The sequence below is a fragment of the Ranitomeya imitator genome, chromosome 3 (assembly GCF_032444005.1).
Source record: "Ranitomeya imitator isolate aRanImi1 chromosome 3, aRanImi1.pri, whole genome shotgun sequence".
Classification (NCBI taxonomy): Eukaryota; Metazoa; Chordata; class Amphibia; order Anura; family Dendrobatidae; genus Ranitomeya; species Ranitomeya imitator.
In genome coordinates this window covers 668626796-668647419 of record NC_091284.1, presented here as the reverse complement: position 1 = coordinate 668647419, position 20624 = coordinate 668626796, and the positions used below count along the sequence as shown (strand labels likewise).

General features: G+C 47.0%; 1 protein-coding gene across 1 annotated transcript in view; it reads left to right on the top strand.

The window, feature by feature from the left end:
- CCNT1 (cyclin T1) overlaps positions 1-20624 on the top strand; it is a 113941-nt gene that overhangs the window by 10555 nt on the left and 82762 nt on the right. The gene's annotated exons all lie outside the window — the stretch shown is intronic.

Here is a 20624-nt window from a genome sequence, read left to right as displayed (position 1 = left end):
TTATTGCCCAGTCACGTAGTATATTGCCCAGTCACGTAGTATATTGCACAGCGACGTAGTATATTGCCCCGTCACGTAGTATATTGCACAGCGACGTAGTATATTGCCCAGTCACGTAGTATATTGCACAGCGACATCGTATATTGCCCAGTCACGTAGTGTATTGCCCAGTCACGTAGTATATTGCCCAGTCACGTAGTATATTGCCCAGCCATGTAGTATATTGCCCAGTCACGTAGTATATTGCACAGCGACATCGTATATTGCCCAGTCACGTAGTGTATTGCCCAGTCACGTAGTGTATTGCCCAGTCACGTATTATATTGCCCAGCCACGTAGTGTATTGCCCACTCACGTAGTGTATTGCCCAGTCACGTAGTATATTGCCCAGTCACGTAGTATATTGCCCAGTCATGTAGTATATTGCCAAGTCACGTAGTATATTGCCCAGTCACGTAGTATATTGCCCAGTCACGTAGCATATTGCCCACACACGTAGTATATAACACTGCTCACGCAGTAATTATCAGTGTGTGCACCATATCCCTGTTAAAAAAAATAATTAAAATAAAAAATAGTTATATACTCACCCCTGTGATCCAGCGAAGCTGTGTGATGCGGCCGCCATCTTCCGTTCCCAGGATGCATTGTGAAATTACCCAGATTACTTAGCGGTCTCACGAGACTGCTAAGTCTTCTGGCTAAGTTCGCAATGCGTCTCTGTGAACGGAAGATGGCGGCCGGCGCGAGCGCATCGTCCGACAACAGAAGGTGAGAATAGCAGGTTTTTTGTTTTTTTTATTATTTTTAACATTACATCTTTTTACCATTGATGCTGCATAGGCAGCATCAATAGTAAAAACTTGGTCACACAGGGCTAATAGCAGCGGTTACGGAGTGCGTTACCCGCGGCATAACGCAGTCCGTTACCGCTGGCATTAACCCTATGTGAGCGGTGACCGGAGGGGAGTTTGGAGCGGGAGCTGACTGCGGGGAGTATGGAGCGTGCGCCGGGCACACTGACTACGGTGCGGGGAGTATGGATCGGGCGCCGGGCACACTGACTGCGGGGAGTATGGATCGGGCGCCGGGCACACTGACTGCGGTGCGGGGAGTATGGAGCGGGCGGCGGGCACTGTGACTGCAGGGGAGTAGGGGAGGGACTAATCGGACTGTGCCCGTCGCTGATTGGTCGCGGCAGCCATGACAGGCAGCTGGCAAGACCAATCAGCGACTTGGATTCCATGACAGACAGAGGCCTCGACCAATGAATATCCGTGACAGACAGAAGGACAGACAGACGGAAGTGACCCTTAGACAATTATATAGTAGATACACTTTCTGTTATGAGAAGCGGTGCAGTTGTTTCCCTTGTTTTTTCTCTATAACAGGTGATTATAGTAAATAAATAACATTTATAAGTGACTAAAGATATTATGTTGTTTTTTTTCATAACTTCAGACTGTAGCACCTGCTGCTCTGTTTTTAGCGGCTAAGGTTGAGGGACAGATTCGTAAGTTGAAGCATGTTATCAAGATTGCCCATGCTTGTCTTAAAGCTCAGGAACCCCTACCAGACACCCAAAGTGAGGTATGTGACAGTGATGTTATAGTATAATGCCCAGTCACGTAGTATAATGCCCAGTCACGTAGTATATTGCCCAGTCACGTAGTATATTGCTCAGTCACGTAGTATATTGCCCAGTCACGTAGTACAGGTCCTTCTCAAAAAATTAGCATATAGTGTTAAATTTCATTATTTACCATAATGTAATGATTACAATTAAACTTTCATATATTATAGATTCATTATCCACCAACTGAAATTTGTCAGGTCTTTTATTGTTTTAATACTGATGATTTTGGCATACAACTCCTGATAACCCAAAAAACCTGTCTCAATAAATTAGCATATCAAGAAAAGGTTCTCTAAACGACCTATTACCCTAATCTTCTGAATCAACTAATTAACTCTAAACACATGCAAAAGATACCTGAGGCTTTTATAAACTCCCTGCCTGGTTCATTACTCAAAACCCCCATCATGGGTAAGACTAGCGACCTGACAGATGTCAAGAAGGCCATCATTGACACCCTCAAGCAAGAGGGTAAGACCCAGAAAGAAATTTCTCAACAAATAGGCTGTTCCCAGAGTGCTGCATCAAGGCACCTCAATGGTAAGTCTGTTGGAAGGAAACAATGTGGCAGAAAACGCTGTACAACGAGAAGAGGAGACCGGACCCTGAGGAAGATTGTGGAGAAGGACCGATTCCAGACCTTGGGGAACCTGAGGAAGCAGTGGACTGAGTCTGGTGTGGAAACATCCAGAGCCACCGTGCACAGGCGTGTGCAGGAAATGGGCTACAGGTGCCGCATTCCCCAGGTAAAGCCACTTTTGAGCTACAGAGAAGCAGCACTGGACTGTTGCTAAGTGGTCCCAAGTATTTTTTTCTGATGAAAGCAAATTTTGCATGTCATTCGGAAATCAAGGTGCCAGAGTCTGGAGGATGACTGGGGAGAAGGAAATGCCAAAATGCCTGAAGTCCAGTGTCAAGTACCCACAGTCAGTGATGGTGTGGGGTGCCATGTCAGCTGCTGGTGTTGGTCCACTGTGTTTCATCAAGGGCAGGGTCAATGCAGCTAGCTATCAGGAGATTTTGGAGCACTTCATGCTTCCATCGGCTGAAATGCTTTATGGAGATGAAGATTTCATTTTTCAGCACGACCTGGCACCTGCTCACAGTGCCAAAACCACTGGTAAATGGTTTACTGACCATGGTATTACTGTGCTCAATTGGCCTGCCAACTCTCCTGACCTGAACCCCATAGAGAATCTGTGGGATATTGTGAAGAGAAAGTTGAGAGACGCAAGACCCAACACTCTGGATGAGCTTAAGGCCGCTATTGAAGCATCCTGGGCCTCCATAACATCTCAGCAGTGTCACAGGCTGATTGCCTCCATGCCACGCCGCATTGAAGCAGTCATTTCTGCCAAAGGATTCCCGACCAAGTATTGAGTGCATAACTGAACATTATTATTTGTTGGTTTTTTTGTTTGTTATTAAAAAACACTTTTATTTGATTGGATGGGTGAAATATGCTAATTTATTGAGACAGGTTTTTTGGGTTATCAGGAGTTGTATGCCAAAATCATCAGTATTAAAACAATAAAAGACCTGACAAATTTCAGTTGGTGGATAATGAATCTATAATATATGAAAGTTTAATTGTAATCATTACATTATGGTAAATAATGAAATTTAACACTATATGCTAATTTTTTGAGAAGGACCTGTATATTGCCCAGCAACGTAGTATTCAGCACAGAGCCACGTAGTATATTGCCCAGCCACATAGTATATTGCCCAGTGATGTAGTATTCAGCACAGAGCCACGTAGTATATTGCCCAGTTGCGTAGTATATTGCCCAGTTGCGTAATATATTGCCCAGCCAGATAGTATATTGCCCAGCCACGTAGTATATTGCCCAGCCACGTAGTATATTGCCTGTTATGATCCGGTGACCTTGGAGCTGCATGAAAACTTTCACTGGAGATGGTGGCCACTGTACTGACCGCAATCCTGAACTTAACACCGCAACTAGAAGCAGCCGTGGAGTGTACCTAACACACCTAGACACCTCGTCACAGCCGGAGGACTAATTACCCCTAAAGATGGAAATAGGAACACTATCTTGCCTCAGAGAAAATCCCCAAAGGATAGACAGCCCCCCACAAATATTGGTGGTGAGTTGGAGAGGAAAAAACATACACAGGCAGAAAACAGGATTTAGCACAGGAGGCCACACTAGCTAGAAAGGACAGTATAGGACAGAGTTCTGTGCGGTCAGTAAAAAACCCTTCAAAAACATCCACAGCAGAAATACAAAAACTTCCTACATCTAACTAATAGATGTAGGAGCGTAAATCTGCAATTCCAGTGAATCCTACAATCAGAGCAGGAATAAAAACTGAAACAAGCACACAGCAGTGTGCCACAGATACAAGAACCAAACACTTATCTTTGCTGAAATTGGCAGTAAGCAGCAGAAGCCAGAAAGTGATCCATCACTTCACAAGGAACATTGACAACTGTCAAGGGCTAAAGGATCCAGCCCAGCTAAATATCCCAGTCCGAATTATAATCATCAGATACACCTGGCCAGGACTGTGACTCAGAGACAATTGCATTCCCACCTACAACCACCGGAGGGAACCCAAGAGCAGAATTCACAACAGTACCCCCCCCTTGAGGAGGGGTCACCGAACTCTCACCAGGGCCCCCAGGACGATCAGGACGAGCCAGATGAAAGGCACGGACCAAATCAGCAGCATGGACATCAGAGGCAAAAGCCCAGGAATTATCCTCCTGGCCATAACCTTTCCATTTGACCAAGTACTGAAGCTTCCGCCTTGAAAAACGGGAATCCAAAATCTTCTCAACAACATATTCCAACTCCCCATCCACCAACACAGGGGCCGGAGGATCAACAGAGGGAACAACGGGCTCCACATATTTCCGCAGCAAAGATCTATGGAAGACATTATGGATAGCAAAAGAGGCCGTAAGCGCCAGTCGAAAAGACACCGGATTAATAATCTCAGAAATCCTATAAGGACCAATAAACCGAGGCTTAAACTTAGGAGAAGAAACCTTCATAGGAACATGACGGGAGGACAACCAGACCAGATCCCCAACCCGAAGCCGGGAACCAACACATTGACGACGATTAGCAAAACGTTGAGCCTCCTCTTGAGACAACACCAACTTGTCCACCACATGAGCCCAAATCTGCTGCAACCTGTCCACCACAGAATCCACACCAGGACAGTCAGAAGGCTCAACCTGCCCAGAAGAAAAACGAGGATGAAAACCAAAATTACAAAAGAAAGGCGAAACCAAGGTAGCAGAACTAGCCCGATTATTAAGGGCAAACTCGGCCAATGGCAAGAAAGCCACCCAATCATCCTGATCAGCAGACACAAAGCATCTCAAATAAGTCTCCAAGGTCTGATTAGTTCGCTCAGTCTGGCCATTTGTCTGAGGATGAAATGCAGAAGAAAAAGACAAATCAATGCCCATCCTAGCACAAAAGGCACGCCAAAACCTAGAAACAAACTGGGAACCTCTGTCGGACACAATATTCTCCGGAATACCATGCAAACGAACCACATGCTGAAAAAACAACGGAACCAAATCTGAAGAGGAAGGCAATTTAGGCAAGGGCACCAAATGAACCATCTTAGAGAATCGGTCACAAACAACCCAGATAACAGACATCTTCTGGGAAACCGGAAGATCAGAAATAAAATCCATCGAAATATGCGTCCAGCGCTTCTCAGGGATAGGCAATGGCAAAAGCAACCCACTAGCACGGGAACAACAAGGCTTAGCCCGCGCACAAGTCCCACAGGACTGCACAAAAGAACGCACATCAGGTGACAATGAAGGCTACCAAAAGGACCTAACAACCAAATCTCTGGTACCAAAAATGCCAGGATGACCAGCCAACACGGAACAGTGAACCTCAGAAATCACTCTACTAGTCCATCTGTCAGGAACAAACAATTTCCCCACAGGACAGCGGTCAGGTCTGTCAGCCTGAAATTCCTGAAGAGCCCGTCGTAAATCAGGGGAAATGGCAGAAAGGACCACCCCTTCTTTCAGAATACCGACCGGCTCCAAGACCTCAGGAGAATCAGGCAAAAAACTCCTAGAGAGGGCATCAGCCTTAATATTCTTAGAACCCGGAAGGTACGAGACCACGAAATCAAAACGGGAAAAAAACAAGGACCATCGAGCCTGTCTAGGATTCAGCCGTCTAGCAGACTCGAGGTAAATCAAATTCTTATGATCGGTCAAGACCACAATACGGTGCTTAGCTCCCTCAAGCCAATGTCGCCACTCCTCAAACGCCCACTTCATAGCCAACAACTCCCGGTTGCTGACATCATAATTGCGTTCAGCAGGCGAAAATTTACGGGAAAAGAAGGCACACGGTTTCATTAAGGAACCAACAGGATCCCTCTGAGACAAAACGGCCCCTGCCCCAATCTCAGAAGCGTCAACCTCAACCTGAAATGGAAGAGAAACATCCGGTTAGCGCAACACAGGGGCAGAAGTAAAACGACGTTTAAGCTCCTGAAAGGCAGAGACAGCCGCAGAGGACCAATTCGCCACATCAGCGCCCTTCTTCGTCAAATCGGTCAAGGGTTTAACCACGCTGGAAAAATTAGCAATGAAACGGCGATAAAAATTTGCAAAACCCCCAAATTTCTGAAGGCTCTTCACGGATGTGGGCTGAATCCAATCATGAATGGCCTGAACCTTAACCGGATCCATCTCTATAGACGAGGGAGAAAAAATAAAGCCCAAAAAAGAAACCTTCTGCACCCCAAAGAGACACTTAGACCATTTCACAAACAAAGCATTGTCACGGAGGATCTGAAATACCATCCTGACCTGTTGCACATGAGACTCCCAGTCATCGGAAAAAATCAAAATATCGTCCAAATATACAATCAAGAATTTATCAAGATAAGTCCGGAAGATATCATGCATGAAGGACTGAAAAACAGATGGGGCATTAGAGAGTCCGAATGGCATCACAAGGTATTCAAAATGGCCTTCGGGCGTGTTAAACGCAGTTTTCCATTCATCACCCTGTTTAAAGGGAAGGTGCCATCAAAAAATAATTTTTTGCAGAAATTGTAAAAATGTAAAGAATTAATTATTACATGTTCTTAAAAAATATTATCATTTGTTTATAATTTAGTAAAATATGAAAAATAATTTTAAAAGTTTTGGAATTTCCACTTTTAAACACTAGGGGGAGCAGCTGCTGAAATTTCAGAAAAACCTAGTGTACAAATAGCTCACATTACTGCACTGCAGTAATTATGGGCGGAGTCTGCTGACGTGTGTGATGTCTCCTCTCCTCCCCTTCTGGGTGTTTGCTAAGGGATTAGAGAGGATGATATTCAGGAACCCAGTGAGCAGCCATTTTGTTGGTGACTGCAGAGTATGGCTGCCGTCACACTCGCAGTATTTGGTCAGTATTTTACCTCAGTATTTGTAAGCCAAAACCAGGAGTGGAACAATTAGAGGAAAAGTATAATAGAAACATATGCACCACTTCTGCATTTATCACCCACTCCTGGTTTTGGCTTACAAATACTGAGGTAAAATACTGACCAAATACTGATAGTGTGATGGCAGCCTTAGGCTACTTTCACACTAGCGTTGTTGGCTGTACGCTGCAATGCGTCGTTCAGGAGAAAAAACACATCCTGCAAAGTTGTCTGCAGGATGCGTTTTTTCCCCATAGACTAACATTACCGACGCATTGCGACGTATTGCCACACGTCGCAACTGTCGTGCGACGGTTGTGTCATGTTTTGGTGGACCGCCGCCACAAAAAAAGTTACATGTAACGTTTGTTTGTGCGTCGAGTCCGCCATTTTCGACCGCGCATGCACGGCCGAAACTCTGCCCCATCCTCTCCAGACCTTACAATGGGGCAGCGGAAGCGTCGTAAGACTGCTTCCGCTGCCCACGTCGGACATTTCTTTCACAGCATGCGTCGATACGTCGGCCCGACGCACTGCGACGAGCTCGTACCGACGCTAGTGTGAAAGCATGATAATGTGTGCAAAACTGTAAAGCGCTGCGGAATATGTTAGCGCTATATAAAAATAAAGATTATTATTATTAAAGCAGCCTTATACTGACAAGTAGACAGTCACCGAGGATGGCAGGCAGCAAGGATTCTGGGAGATATGTGGTGGAGGGAGCAGTGTGACAGCAGCACAGAGTATTTCAGGAGATCAGTGTGCAGGTCTATGGGGGGGCACCCTGTTTGGTGCGCGGAGCAGCCAGGGATTGTACATAGAGCGCTGTCTTTTATACACATGGATGGACCGTCTGCTCCACAGAAATCCAGGAAACATTTCTGCTGATTGATGGCCTGTTCTGATCCAGACTTTGCATGCAAAGACCCCATTCCCATCCTCAGATCCTGCCTTCTCCATCCTGTCCTGGCGATGTGTGAAAGCGAGGTGACAGGCGCAGTCGGGGTGACGCTAGGAAGGAAATGTAGCCATATAGTAACGATAAAAATGAGACCCCTCTCTTCAGCTGCCTCACCAGCCCTCCCCTGACTACACCTAACTGGAGGTCATGCTGCCCCCTCTTATTAACCCAGACCCGCGTGCAGTTGCTCAGCCAGTACCACCATAGAATGGGTCTGCTTTCTGAAGATAATACTGCCATAGTGTTCTCACATAATACCGCCATATAGATCACACATAATACCACCAGTGTTCTCACATACCGCCATATAGATCACACATAATACCACCAGTGTTCTCACATACCGCCATATAGATCACACATAATGCTGCCAGTGTTCTCACATAATACCGCCATATAGATCACACATAATGCTGCCAGTGTTCTCACATAATACCGCTATATAGATCACACATAATGCTGCCAGTGTTCTCACATAATACCGCCATATAGATCACACATAATGCTGTCAGTGTTCTCACATAATATCGCCATATAGATTACACATAATGCTGCCAGTGTTCTCACATAATACCGCCATATAGATCACACATAATGCTGCCAGTGTTCTCACATAATACCGCTATATAGATCACACATAATGCTGCCAGTGTTCTCACATAATACCGCCATATAGATCACACATAATGCTGTCAGTGTTCTCACATAATACCGCCATATAGATTACACATAATACTGCCAGTGTTCTCACATAATACCGCCATATAGATCACACATAATGCTGCCAGTGTTCTCACATAATACCGCCATATAGATCACACACAATACCACCATATAATTCTCACAATACTGATCAAGCATAATACCACCATACAGATCACATAATACCGTCATATAGATCTCACATAATGCCATAATACAGCATGACGCCCGCAGCTCCTGTTATCGCACGCATTGAGTTGTGTGTGCAATGGGGAAAGATATGCAGGGGGGAGAAGAGTGCATAGGAGTGGATTAGATACACGGTTCACCAGACAGTATCACACGAGAGGATTAGATACACGGCTCAGCATAATATCACACAGTATAGGATTAGATGCACGGCTCAGCAGACAGTATCACACAGGAGAGGATTGGATACACGGCTCAGCAGACAGTATCACACAGGAGAGGATTAGATACACGGCTCAGCATAATATCACCCAGTATAGGATTAGATGTATGGCTCAGCATAGTATCACACAGGAGAGGATTAGATACACGGCTCAGCAGACAGTATCACACAGGAGAGGATTAGATACACGGCTCAGCAGACAGTATCACACAGGAGAGGATTAGATACACGGCTCAGCATAATATCACACAGGAGAGGATTAGATGCATGGCTCAGCATAGTAGCACACAGGAGAGGATTAGATGCATTGCTCAGCATAGTATCACACAGGAGAGGATTAGATGCATGGCTCAGCATAGTATCACATGAGAGGATTAGATACACGGGCCAGCAAACACTATCACACAGGAGAGGATTAGATACACAGGTCAGCACAATATAGTGATAGATGCACGGTTTGATGTCCTGTGAGGAGCTACAGTGAGGCATGGTCGGAGCAGCACAGAGCCTCCCCCATCCCCCTCTGTTACCTCTCTGCAGCTCCTGATAGAGGACATCAGACGGCAGCATTCCTTCACCCTCTCTAGCGATTCTAGAGATCACAGGCAGCAGAGGACAGGGAACGGCCGCTGACAGTGTGAGGGGAGCAGCTCTCAGTCACAGTGGAGCTCACAGTCAGGTACACTCCACTGTGGGCTGAAGCAAGATGGCGCTGACCTCCTGCCTCTGCTGTGATGTGGAGACAGCCCAGGGGGCGTGGCCACATCAGAGCAGAGAGCAGCTTATAATGTAGCTATGGGGTCGCCTCCCGACTGCAGTCTCCTATATCCAGGGCAGCCGTATTTGCAGAGTGTAAGTGTCCTGCTGGGACTCTTACACTTCTGCAAAGCAAAATGGCGGCGCCCAGTGGCTGCAAAAATAATTAATAATAAAAAATATATTAAAGTTAAAAAAAAATAATTTTGTATTAAAAATAATTGTTTATATAAACAATCATTTTTAATACAAAAACAAAATTGCGGCACCTTCCCTTTAATACGAACAAGATTATATGCCCCTCGAAGGTCAATCTTAGTAAACCAACTAGCTCCCTTAATCCTAGCAAACAAATCGGAAAGCAAAGGTAAAGGGTATTGAAACTTGACCGTGATTTTATTCGAGGCGATAATCTATACAGGGTCTCAAGGAACCATCTTTTTTAGCAACAAAAAAGAACCCCGCTCCCAACGGTGAAGATGATGGTCGAATATGCCCTTTCTCCAAAGACTCCTTAATATAGCTCCGCATGGCGGTATGTTCAGGCACAGATAGGTTGAAAAGTCGACCCTTAGGAAACTTACAGCCTGGAATCAAGTCAGTAGCACAATCACAGTCCCTGTGTGGTGGAAGGAAACTGGACTTGGGCTCATCAAATACATCCTGAAAATCAGACAAAAACTCTGGAATCTCAGAAGGTGAAGAAGAGGAGATTTGTTGTGAATTCTGTGGCAGAGTTCACTCCTGTGGTCACAAGTGGTACTTCGGCTGATTATCTCTGGGAGCTTCCGTTTGTGGAGCAAAGTGGTACTGCAGCTTCTGAGTTTCCTCCCTCAGGTGATCTGGTGAGGTCGTTAGCTGCTTCTCTACTTAACTCCACCTAATGCTTTGATCCATGCTTCCTGTCAATGTTCCAGTGTTGGACTTGTGTTTCTCTGGATCATTCCTGTGGCCTGCTGCTCTGCATAGCTAAGTGCTTCTTTGCTATTTGTTGCTATTTTTTCTGTCCAGCTTGTCTATTTGTTTTGCTGGAAGCTCTGGGACGCAAAGGGTGTACCTCCGTGCCGTTAGTTCGGTACGGAGGGTCTTTTTTCCCCCTTTGCATGGTTTTCTTTAGGGTTTTGTGTAGACCGCAAAGTTATCTTTCCTATCCTCGTTCTGTCTAGAATATCGGGCCTCACTTTGCTGAATCTATTTCATCCCTACGTTTGTCTTTTCATCTTACTCACAGTCATTATATGTGGGGGGCTGCCTTTTCCTTTGGGGTATTTCTCTGAGGCAAGGTAGGCTTATTTTTCTATCTTCAGGCTAGTTAGTTTCTCAGGCTGTGCCGAGTTGCATAGGGAGCGTTAGGCGCAATCCACAGCTGCCTCTAGTTGTGTTTGGAGAGGATCAGGAATTGCGGTCTACAGAGTTCCCACGTCTCAGAGCTCGTTCTATTATTTTGGGTTATTGTCAGTTCACTGTATGTGCTCTGATCGCTATGTACATTGTGTTCCTGAATTGCCTATCATAACAGAGATTGACATCAAAGGAATATCATTATGAGCCCCCTGACAACCCCAACTAGTCACAGACATGGACTTCCAATCCAACACAGGATTATGTACCTGCAACCACGGAAAACCCAGCACGACAACATCATGCAAGTTATGCAACACCAGAAATCGACAATCTTCCTGATGAGCTGGCGCCATGCGCATGGTTACCTGTGTCCAAAACTGGGGCTTATTTTTAGCCAAGGGTGTAGCATCAATGCCCCTTAAAGGAATAGGGTTCTGCAAAGACTGCAAGGGAAAACCACAACGCTTGGCAAACTCAAAATCCATTAAATTCAAGGCGGCGCCTGAATCCACAAACGCCATGACAGAAAATGATGACAATGAGCAGATCAAGGACACAGATAACAAAAATTTAGGTTGTACAGTACTGATGGTAATTGAACTGGCGATCCTCTTTGTCCGCTTAGGGCAGACAGAAATGACATGAGAAGCATCACCACAATAATAACACAACCTATTTTGACGTCTGAAACCTTGTCGTTCTGTTCTAGACAGAATTCTATCACATTGCATAGGCTCAGGAATTTGCTCTGAGGATAACGCCACAGTGCTCACAGTTCTGTGCTCCCGCAGGCGTCGGTCAATCTGAATGGCCAGAGACATAGATTCACTCAGACCGGAAGGCGTGGGAAACCCCAGCATAACATCTTTAACGGATTCAGAAAGCCCCCTTCTGAAAATTGCCGCTAAAGCATCATTATTCCATTTAGTCAACACAGACCATTTTCTGAATTTCTGACAATACAATTCTGCCGCCTCTTGTCCCTGAGACAGGGCCAACAAGGTCTTCTCAGCTTGAGCCACATAATTAGGTTCATCATACAATAATCCTAAAGCCTGAAAAAAGGAGTAAGTATTAAGCAAAGCCGGATTCCCAGATTCCAGGGAAAACGCCCACTCCTGCGGGTCGCCACGCAGCAGTGAGATAACGATTTTTACCTGCTGAATGGAATCACCAGAGGATCGAGGTCTCAGGGCAAAAAAAAGTTTACAGTTATTTTTGAAACTCAAAAATTTAGACCTGTCACCAGAAAACAAATCAGGAGTAGGAATCTTTGGTTCTAAAGTAGGAGTCTGAATAATATAATCAGAAATATCTTGCACCCCAGCAGCAATCTGGTCTACACGAGAAGCTAAATCCTGAACATTCATGCTTGCACCAGGCTCCTCAGCCACCCAGATATTAAGAGGGAGGAGAACACCAAACAGACTGAAGAAAAAAAAATGGCTCAAGAGCTTCCTTCCCTTCTTCTGAGATGCATTTAACTCATTGTTGGCCAGTTGTACTGTTATGATCCGGTGACCTTGGAGCTGCATGAAAACTTTCACTGGAGATGGTGGCCACTGTACTGACCGCAATCCTGAACTTAACACCGCAACTAGAAGCAGCCGTGGAGTGTACCTAACACACCTAGACACCTCGTCACAGCCGGAGGACTAATTACCCCTAAAGATGGAAATAGGAACACTCTCTTGCCTCAGAGAAAATCCCCAAAGGATAGACAGCCCCCCACAAATATTGGTGGTGAGTCGGAGAGGAAAAAACATACACAGGCAGAAAACAGGATTTAGCACAGGAGGCCACACTAGCTAGAAAGGACAGTATAGGACAGAGTTCTGTGCGGTCAGTAAAAAACCCTTCAAAAACATCCACAGCAGAAATACAAAAACTTCCTACATCTAACTAATAGATGTAGGAGCATAAATCTGCAACTCCAATGAATCCTACAATCAGAGCAGGAATAAAAACTGAAACAAGCACACAGCAGTGTGCCACAGATACAAGAACCAAACACTTATCTTTGCTGAAATTGGCAGTAAGCAGGAGAAGCCAGAAAGTGATCCATCACTTCACAAGGAACATTGACAACTGTCAAGGGCTAAAGGATCCAGCCCAGCTAAATATCCCAGTCCGAATTGTAATCATCTGATACACCTGGCCAGGACTGTGACTCAGAGACAATTACATTCCGGAGGGAACCCAAGAGCAGAATTCACAACAATTGCCCAGTCACGTAGTTTATTGCCCAGTCACGTAGTATATTGCCCAGTCGCGTAGTATATTGCCCAGTTGCGTAATATATTGCCCAGCCACATAGTATATTGCCCAGTCACGTAGTATATTGCCCAGTTACGTAGTATATTGCCCACTCACGTAGTATATTGCCCAGTCACGTAGTATATTGCACAGCGACGTAGTATAATGCCCAGTCACGTAGTATATTACCCAGCGACGTAGTATTCAGCACAGAGCCACGTAGTATATTGCCCAGTCACGTAGTATATTGCCCAGTCACGTAGTATATTGCCCAGTCACGTAGTGTATTGCCCAGTCACGTAGTATATTGCCAAGCCACATAGTATATTGCCCAGTGACGTAGTATATTGCCCAGCCACGTAGTATATTGCACAGCGACGTAGTATATTGCCCAGTCACGTAGTATATTGCACAGCGACGTAGTATATTGGCCAGTCACGTAGTATATTGCCCAGTGACGTAGTATATTGCCCAGCCACATAGTATATTGCCCAGTGACGTAGTATATTGCCCAGTGACGTAGTATATTGCCCAGCCACGTAGTATATTGCCCAGTGACGTAGTATATTGCCCAGTTACGTAGTATATTGCCCAGCCACGTAGTATATTGCCCAGTGACGTAGTATATTGCCCAGTGACGTAGTATATTGCCCAGCCACGTAGTATATTGCCCAGCCACGTAGTATATTGCCCAGCCACGTAGTATATTGCCCAGCCACGTAGTATATTGCCCAGCCACGTAGTATATTGCCCAGCCACGTAGTATATTGCCCAGCCACGTAGTATATTGCCCAGACACGTAGTATATTGCCCAGTCACGTAGTATATTGCCCAGTCACGTAGTATATTGCACAGCGACGTAGTATATTGCCCAGTCACGTAGTATATTGCCCAGTGACGTAGTATATTGCCCAGCCACATAGTATATTGCCCAGTGACATAGCATATTGCCCAGCCACGTAGTATATTGCCCAGACACGTAGTATATTGCCCAGCCACATAGTATATTGCCCAGTGACGTAGTATATTGCCAAGCCACGTAGTATATTGCCCAGCCACGTAGTATATTGCCCAGCCACGTAGTATATTGCCCAGACACGTAGTATATTGCCCAGTCACGTAGTATATTGCCCAGTCACGTAGTATATTGCACAGCGACGTAGTATATTGCCCAGTCACGTAGTATATTGCCCAGTCACGTAGTATATTGCCCAGTTACGTAGTATATTGCCCAGCCACGCAGTATATTGCCCAGCCACGTAGTATATTGCCCAGCCACGTAGTATATTGCCCAGTCACGTAGAATATTGCCCAGCCACATAGTATATTGCCCAGTGACGTAGTATATTGCCCAGTGACGTAGTATATTGCCAAGCCACGTAGTATATTGCCCAGCCACGTAGTATATTGCCCAGCCACGTAGTATATTGCCCAGACACGTAGTATATTGCCCAGTCACGTAGTATATTGCCCAGTCACGTAGTATATTGCCAAGGGTGGATTAAGGGTAGCCAGGGCCCCGGGCTGTTCAGACACTGTGGCCTCCTTCCCCCCGGTCATGTGACGGGGGTGGTCATGTGACGGGGGTCATGTGACGGGGTTCATGATATACCCGAACCAGATTATTCCAGAAAAATGGCCAGGCCCTACTCTACTGTAACCTATTAAATATTTGTTAAAATCTGCAATACAATTTAGGTATATTTTGACCAATAATATCACATACAAGGAACAAATACCACCGCACCATGACCAGACCACAAATTACAACCACAGTGATCGAATAATATCACATACAAGGATCAAATACCACCGCACCATGTCAAGACCACAAATTACAACCACAGTGATCGAATAATATCACATACAAGGAACAAATACCACCGCACCATGTCAAGACCACATATTACCACCACTTGGTGACCAAATATCACATACAAGGGACAAATACCACAACACCATGTCCAGACCACATAATACCACCACATAGTGACTGAATACTACAATACTGATCAGTAAAAAACAACAACACAATACTATCACCATAAGTGCCAGTATTCACAGGAGATCTGTACTTAGTATGCAGTGTCTGTGTAGAGGTAATACAGAGATCACTGGTGGTATTATACACAGGACCTCTATATAGTATACAGTGTATAGTGTCAGTGTATAGGTAACACTGACTCACCAGTGACGTCTCTAGGTGAAGTCCTTCATCTTTCATCCAGCACAGACCGCCATCATTTCTTCCAGCCAGGACTCGTTTCTGCAGGAAATAACACAGTTATCTCGAGCTCCGCTTGCAGAACACATTACTTAATTTTTCACAACTTCTACATTACACCACATGAAGAAAAAAAGGCGATATAGTGTCACTCTGCACAGTAACAGGACCGACCCCCATTTAAAACAGTATACTCAAAAAATTAAATACATCACTGCAGTAATAATATCCCTTAATTAGCCCCTATGGTAATAATATTCCCCACCCTGGCCCCGTGTGTCTCATTCCTGGCTCCAGCCATATGTTCTCGCATCCTGCCCTCATGAGTATCCATTCTACCCCATATGATCTCCCCATCCTGCCCCATATGATCGCCCCATGTGATCTCTCCATCCTGCCCCATCTTTCTCCATCGTATCCATCCTGCCCCATGATTCAATCCTGCCCCATGTCTTTCATTCTGCCCCGTGTCTCCAATCATGCCCCGTGTCTACATTCTGCCCATGCCTCCAGTCCTGCCCCCAGTGTGTCCAGCAATCTGCCTCAGTATGTCCAGCATATTGCCCCAGTGTCTCCAGCATATTGCCCCCAGTGTGTCCAGCATTGCCCCCAGACAATGTGTCCAGCAATCTGCCCCAGTGTGTCCAGCAGTCTGCCCCAGTGTGTCCAGCAATCTGCCCCAGTATGTCCAGCATATTGCCCCAGTGTGTCCAGCATATTGCCCCCAGACAGTGTGTCCAGCAGTCTGCCCCAGTGTGTCCAGCAGTCTGCCCCAGTGTGTCCAGCAATCTGCCCCAGTATGTCCAGCATATTGCCCCCAGACAGTGTGTCCAGCAATCTGCCCCAGTGCGTCCAGCAATCTGCCCCAGTGCGTCCAGCATTGCCCCTAGACAGTGTGTCCAGAATATTACCACCAGTGTGTCCAGCAATCTGCCACAGTATGTCCAGCATTTCCCCCAGTGTCTCCAGCAATCTGCCCCAGCGTCCTCCAGCAATCTGCCCCAGTGTCCTCCAGCAATCTGCCCCAGTGTCCTCTAGCATTGCCCCAGTGTCCTCCAGCAATCTGCCCCAGTGTCCTCCAGCAATCTGCCCCAGTGTCCTCCAGCAATCTGCCCCATTGTCCTCCAGCAATCTGCCCCAGTGTCCTCCAGCAATCTGCCCCAGCGTCCTCCAGCAATCTGCCCCAGTGTCCTCCAGCAATCTGCCCCAGTGTCCTCCAGCAATCTGCCCCAGTGTCCTGCAGCAATCTGCCCCAGTGTCCTCCAGCAATCTGCCCCAGTGTCCTCCAGCAATCTGCCCCAGTGTCCTCCAGCATTGCCCCAGCGTCCTCCAGCAATTTGCCCCAGCGTCCTCCAGCAATCTGCCCCTGCGTCCTCCAGCAATCTGCCCCAGTGTCCTCCAGCAATCTGCCCCAGTGTCCTCCAGCAATCTGCCCCAGTGTCCTCTAGCATTGCCCCAGTGTCCTCCAGCATTGTCCCAGTGTCCTCCAGCCATCTGCCCCAGTGTCCTCCAGCAATCTGCCCCAGTGTTCTCCAGCAATCTGCCCCAGTGTCCTCCAGCAATCTGCCCCAGTGTCCTCCAGCAATCTGCCCCAGTGTCCTCCAGCAATCTGCCCCAGTGTCCTCTAGCATTGCCCCAGTGTCCTCCAGCATTGCCCCAGTGTCCTCCAGCCATCTGCCCCAGTGTCCTCCAGCCATCTGCCCCAGCGTCCTCCAGCAATCTGCCCCAGTATCCTCCAGCAATCTGCCCCAGTGTCCTCCAGCAATCTGCCCCAGTGTCCTCTAGCATTGCACCAGTGTCCTCCAGCATTGCCCCAGTGTCCTCCAGCAATCTGCCCCAGTGTCCTCCAGCAATCTGCCCCAGTGTCCTCCAGCATTGCCCCAGTGTCCTCCAGCATTGCCCCAGTGTCCTCCAGCAATCTGCCCCAGTGTCCTCCAGCAATCTGCCCCAGTGTCCTCCAGCAATCTGCCCCAGTGTCCTCCAGCAATCTGCCCCAGTGTCCTCCAGCAATCTGCCCCAGTGTCCTCCAGCAATCTGCCCCAGTGTCCTCCAGCAATCTGCCCCTGTGTCCTCTAGCATTGCCCCAGCGTCCTCCAGCAATCTGCCCCAGCGTCCTCCAGCAATCTGCCCCAGCGTCCTCTAGCAATCTGCCCCAGTGTCCTCCAGCCATCTGCCCCAGCGTCCTCCAGCAATCTGCCCCAGCGTCCTCCAGCAATCTGCCCCAGCGTCCTCCAGCAATCTGCCCCAGCGTCCTCCACCAATCTGCCCCAGCGTCCTCCACCAATCTGCCCCAGTGTCCTCCAGCATTGCCCTCAGTGTTTCCACCGTTATAAAAACAAAAAACAGAGTCTCCTCACCTGTCCGCGCTCCAGCGCTGAGCTCCCTCCAACAGAGCACACTCGCCGGCGACTGACAATGACGTCAGACGCCGGCGACGTGTGCGTCTGCGGCCGACATCAGCCGCCAGCCTCCAATTGGCTGGCGGCTGTTGTTAACTATTGACGTGCGGGCGCGCGCCCGCACATCAATAGGAAGCCGCCGCAGCACCGCAAGGGGCCCGGTGAGCAGATGAGAAGGGGCCCGATGCGGGCCCCCTCTCTCTGCCCACCGGGTCCGGGGGCACATAAATGCCGGCGGCGGCGGCCGCCGGCAATGCATTCACAGATGATCATCAGAGTTCAGAGGGTCAATCTGTGCGGTAGCCCAGGGCCCCCCCAGACCACTGGGCCCTGGGCTACCGCCCATATTGACCCTCTGATAATCCGCCCCTGTATATTGCCCACTCACGTAGTATATTGCCCAGTCACGTAGTATATTGCACAGCGACATAGTATATTGCCCAGTCACGTAGTATATTGCTCAGTCACGTAGTATATTGCACAGCGACGTAGTATATTGCCCAGTCACGTAGTATATTGCACAGCGACGTAGTATATTGCCCAGTCATGTAGTATATTGCCCAGTCATGTAGTATATTGCCCAGTCACGTAGTATATTGCCCACTCACGTAGTATATTGCCCAGTCACGTAGTATATTGCACAGCGACATAGTATATTGCCCAGTCACGTATTATATTGCACAGCGACGTAGTATATTGCCCAGTCACGTAGTATATTGCACAGCGACGTAGTATATTGCCCAGTCACGTAGTATATTGCCCAGTCACGTAGTATATTGCTCAGCCACGTAGTATATTGCCCAGTCACGTAGTATATTGCACAGCGACATAGTATATTGCCCAGTCATGTAGTGTATTGCCCAGTCACGTATTATATTGCCCAGCCACGTAGTATATTGCCCACTCACGTAGTATATTGCCCAGACACATAGTATATTGCCCAGTGACGTAGTATATTGCCCAGTCACGTATTATATTGCCCAGCCACGTAGTATATTGCCCACTCACGTATTATATTGCCCAGCCACGTAGTATATTGCCCACTCACGTAGTATATTGCCCAGACACATAGTATATTGCCCAGTGACGTAGTATATTGCCAAGCCACGTAGTATATTGCCCAGCCACGTAGTATATTGCCCAGCCACGTAGTATATTGCCCAGCCATGTATATTGCCCAGTCACGTAGTATATTGCCCAGTCACGTAGTATATTGCACAGCGACGTAGTATATTGCCCAGTCACGTAGTATATTGCCCAGTTACGTAGTATATTGCCCAGTCACGTAGTATATTGCCCAGTCACGTAGTATATTGCCCAGTCACGTAGTATATTGCCCACTCACGTAGTATATTGCCCAGTCACGTAGTTTATTGCCCAGTCACGTAGTTTATTGCCCAGTCACGTAGTATATTACCCAGTCACGTAGTATATTGCTCAGTCACGTAGTATATTGCACAGCGACGTAGTATATTGCCCAGTCACGTAGTATATTGCACAGCGACGTAGTATATTGCCCAGTCACGTAGTATATTGCCCAGTCACGTAGTATATTGCTCAGCCACGTAGTATATTGCCCAGTCACGTAGTATATTGCACAGCGACATAGTATATTGCCCAGTCACGTAGTGTATTGCCCAGTCACGTATTATATTGCCCAGCCACGTAGTATATTGCCCACTCAGGTAGTATATTGCCCAGCCACGTAGTATATTGCCCAGCCACGTAGTATATTGCCCAGTCACGTAGTATATTGTCCAGCGACGTAGTATATTGCCCAGTCACGTAGTATATTGCCCAGTCACGTAGTATATTGCCCAGTCACGTAGTATATTGCCCAGCGACGTAGTATATTGCCCAGTCACGTAGTGTATTGCCCAGTTACGTAGTATATTGCCCAGCGACGTAGTATATTGCCGAGTCACGTAGTATATTGGCCATTCACGTAGTATATTGCCCAGTCACGTAGTATATTGCCCAGTCACATAGTATATTGTCCAGCGACGTAGTATATTGCCCAGCGACGTAGTATATTGGCCATTCACGTAGTATATTGCCCAGACACGCAGGTATATAACACTGCTCACGCAGTAATTAGCAGTGTGTGCACCATATCCCTGTTAAAAAAATAATTAAAATAAAAAATAGTTATATACTCACCCCTGTGATCCAGCGAAGCTGTGTGATGCGGCCGCCATCTTCCGTTCCCAGGATGCATTGTGAAATTACCCAGATTACTTAGCGGTCTCGCGAGACCGCTAAGTCTTCTGGCTAAGTTCGCAATGCGTCTCTGTGAACGGAAGATGGCGGCCGGAGCGAGCTCATCGTCCGACAACGGAAGGTGAGAATAGCAGGTTTTTTGTTTTTTTTATTATTTTTAACATTAGATCTTTTTACCATTGATGCTGCATAGGCAGCATCAATAGTAAAAACTTGGTCACACAGGGCTAATAACAGCGGTTACGGAGTGCGTTACCTGCGGCATAACGCAGTCCTTTACC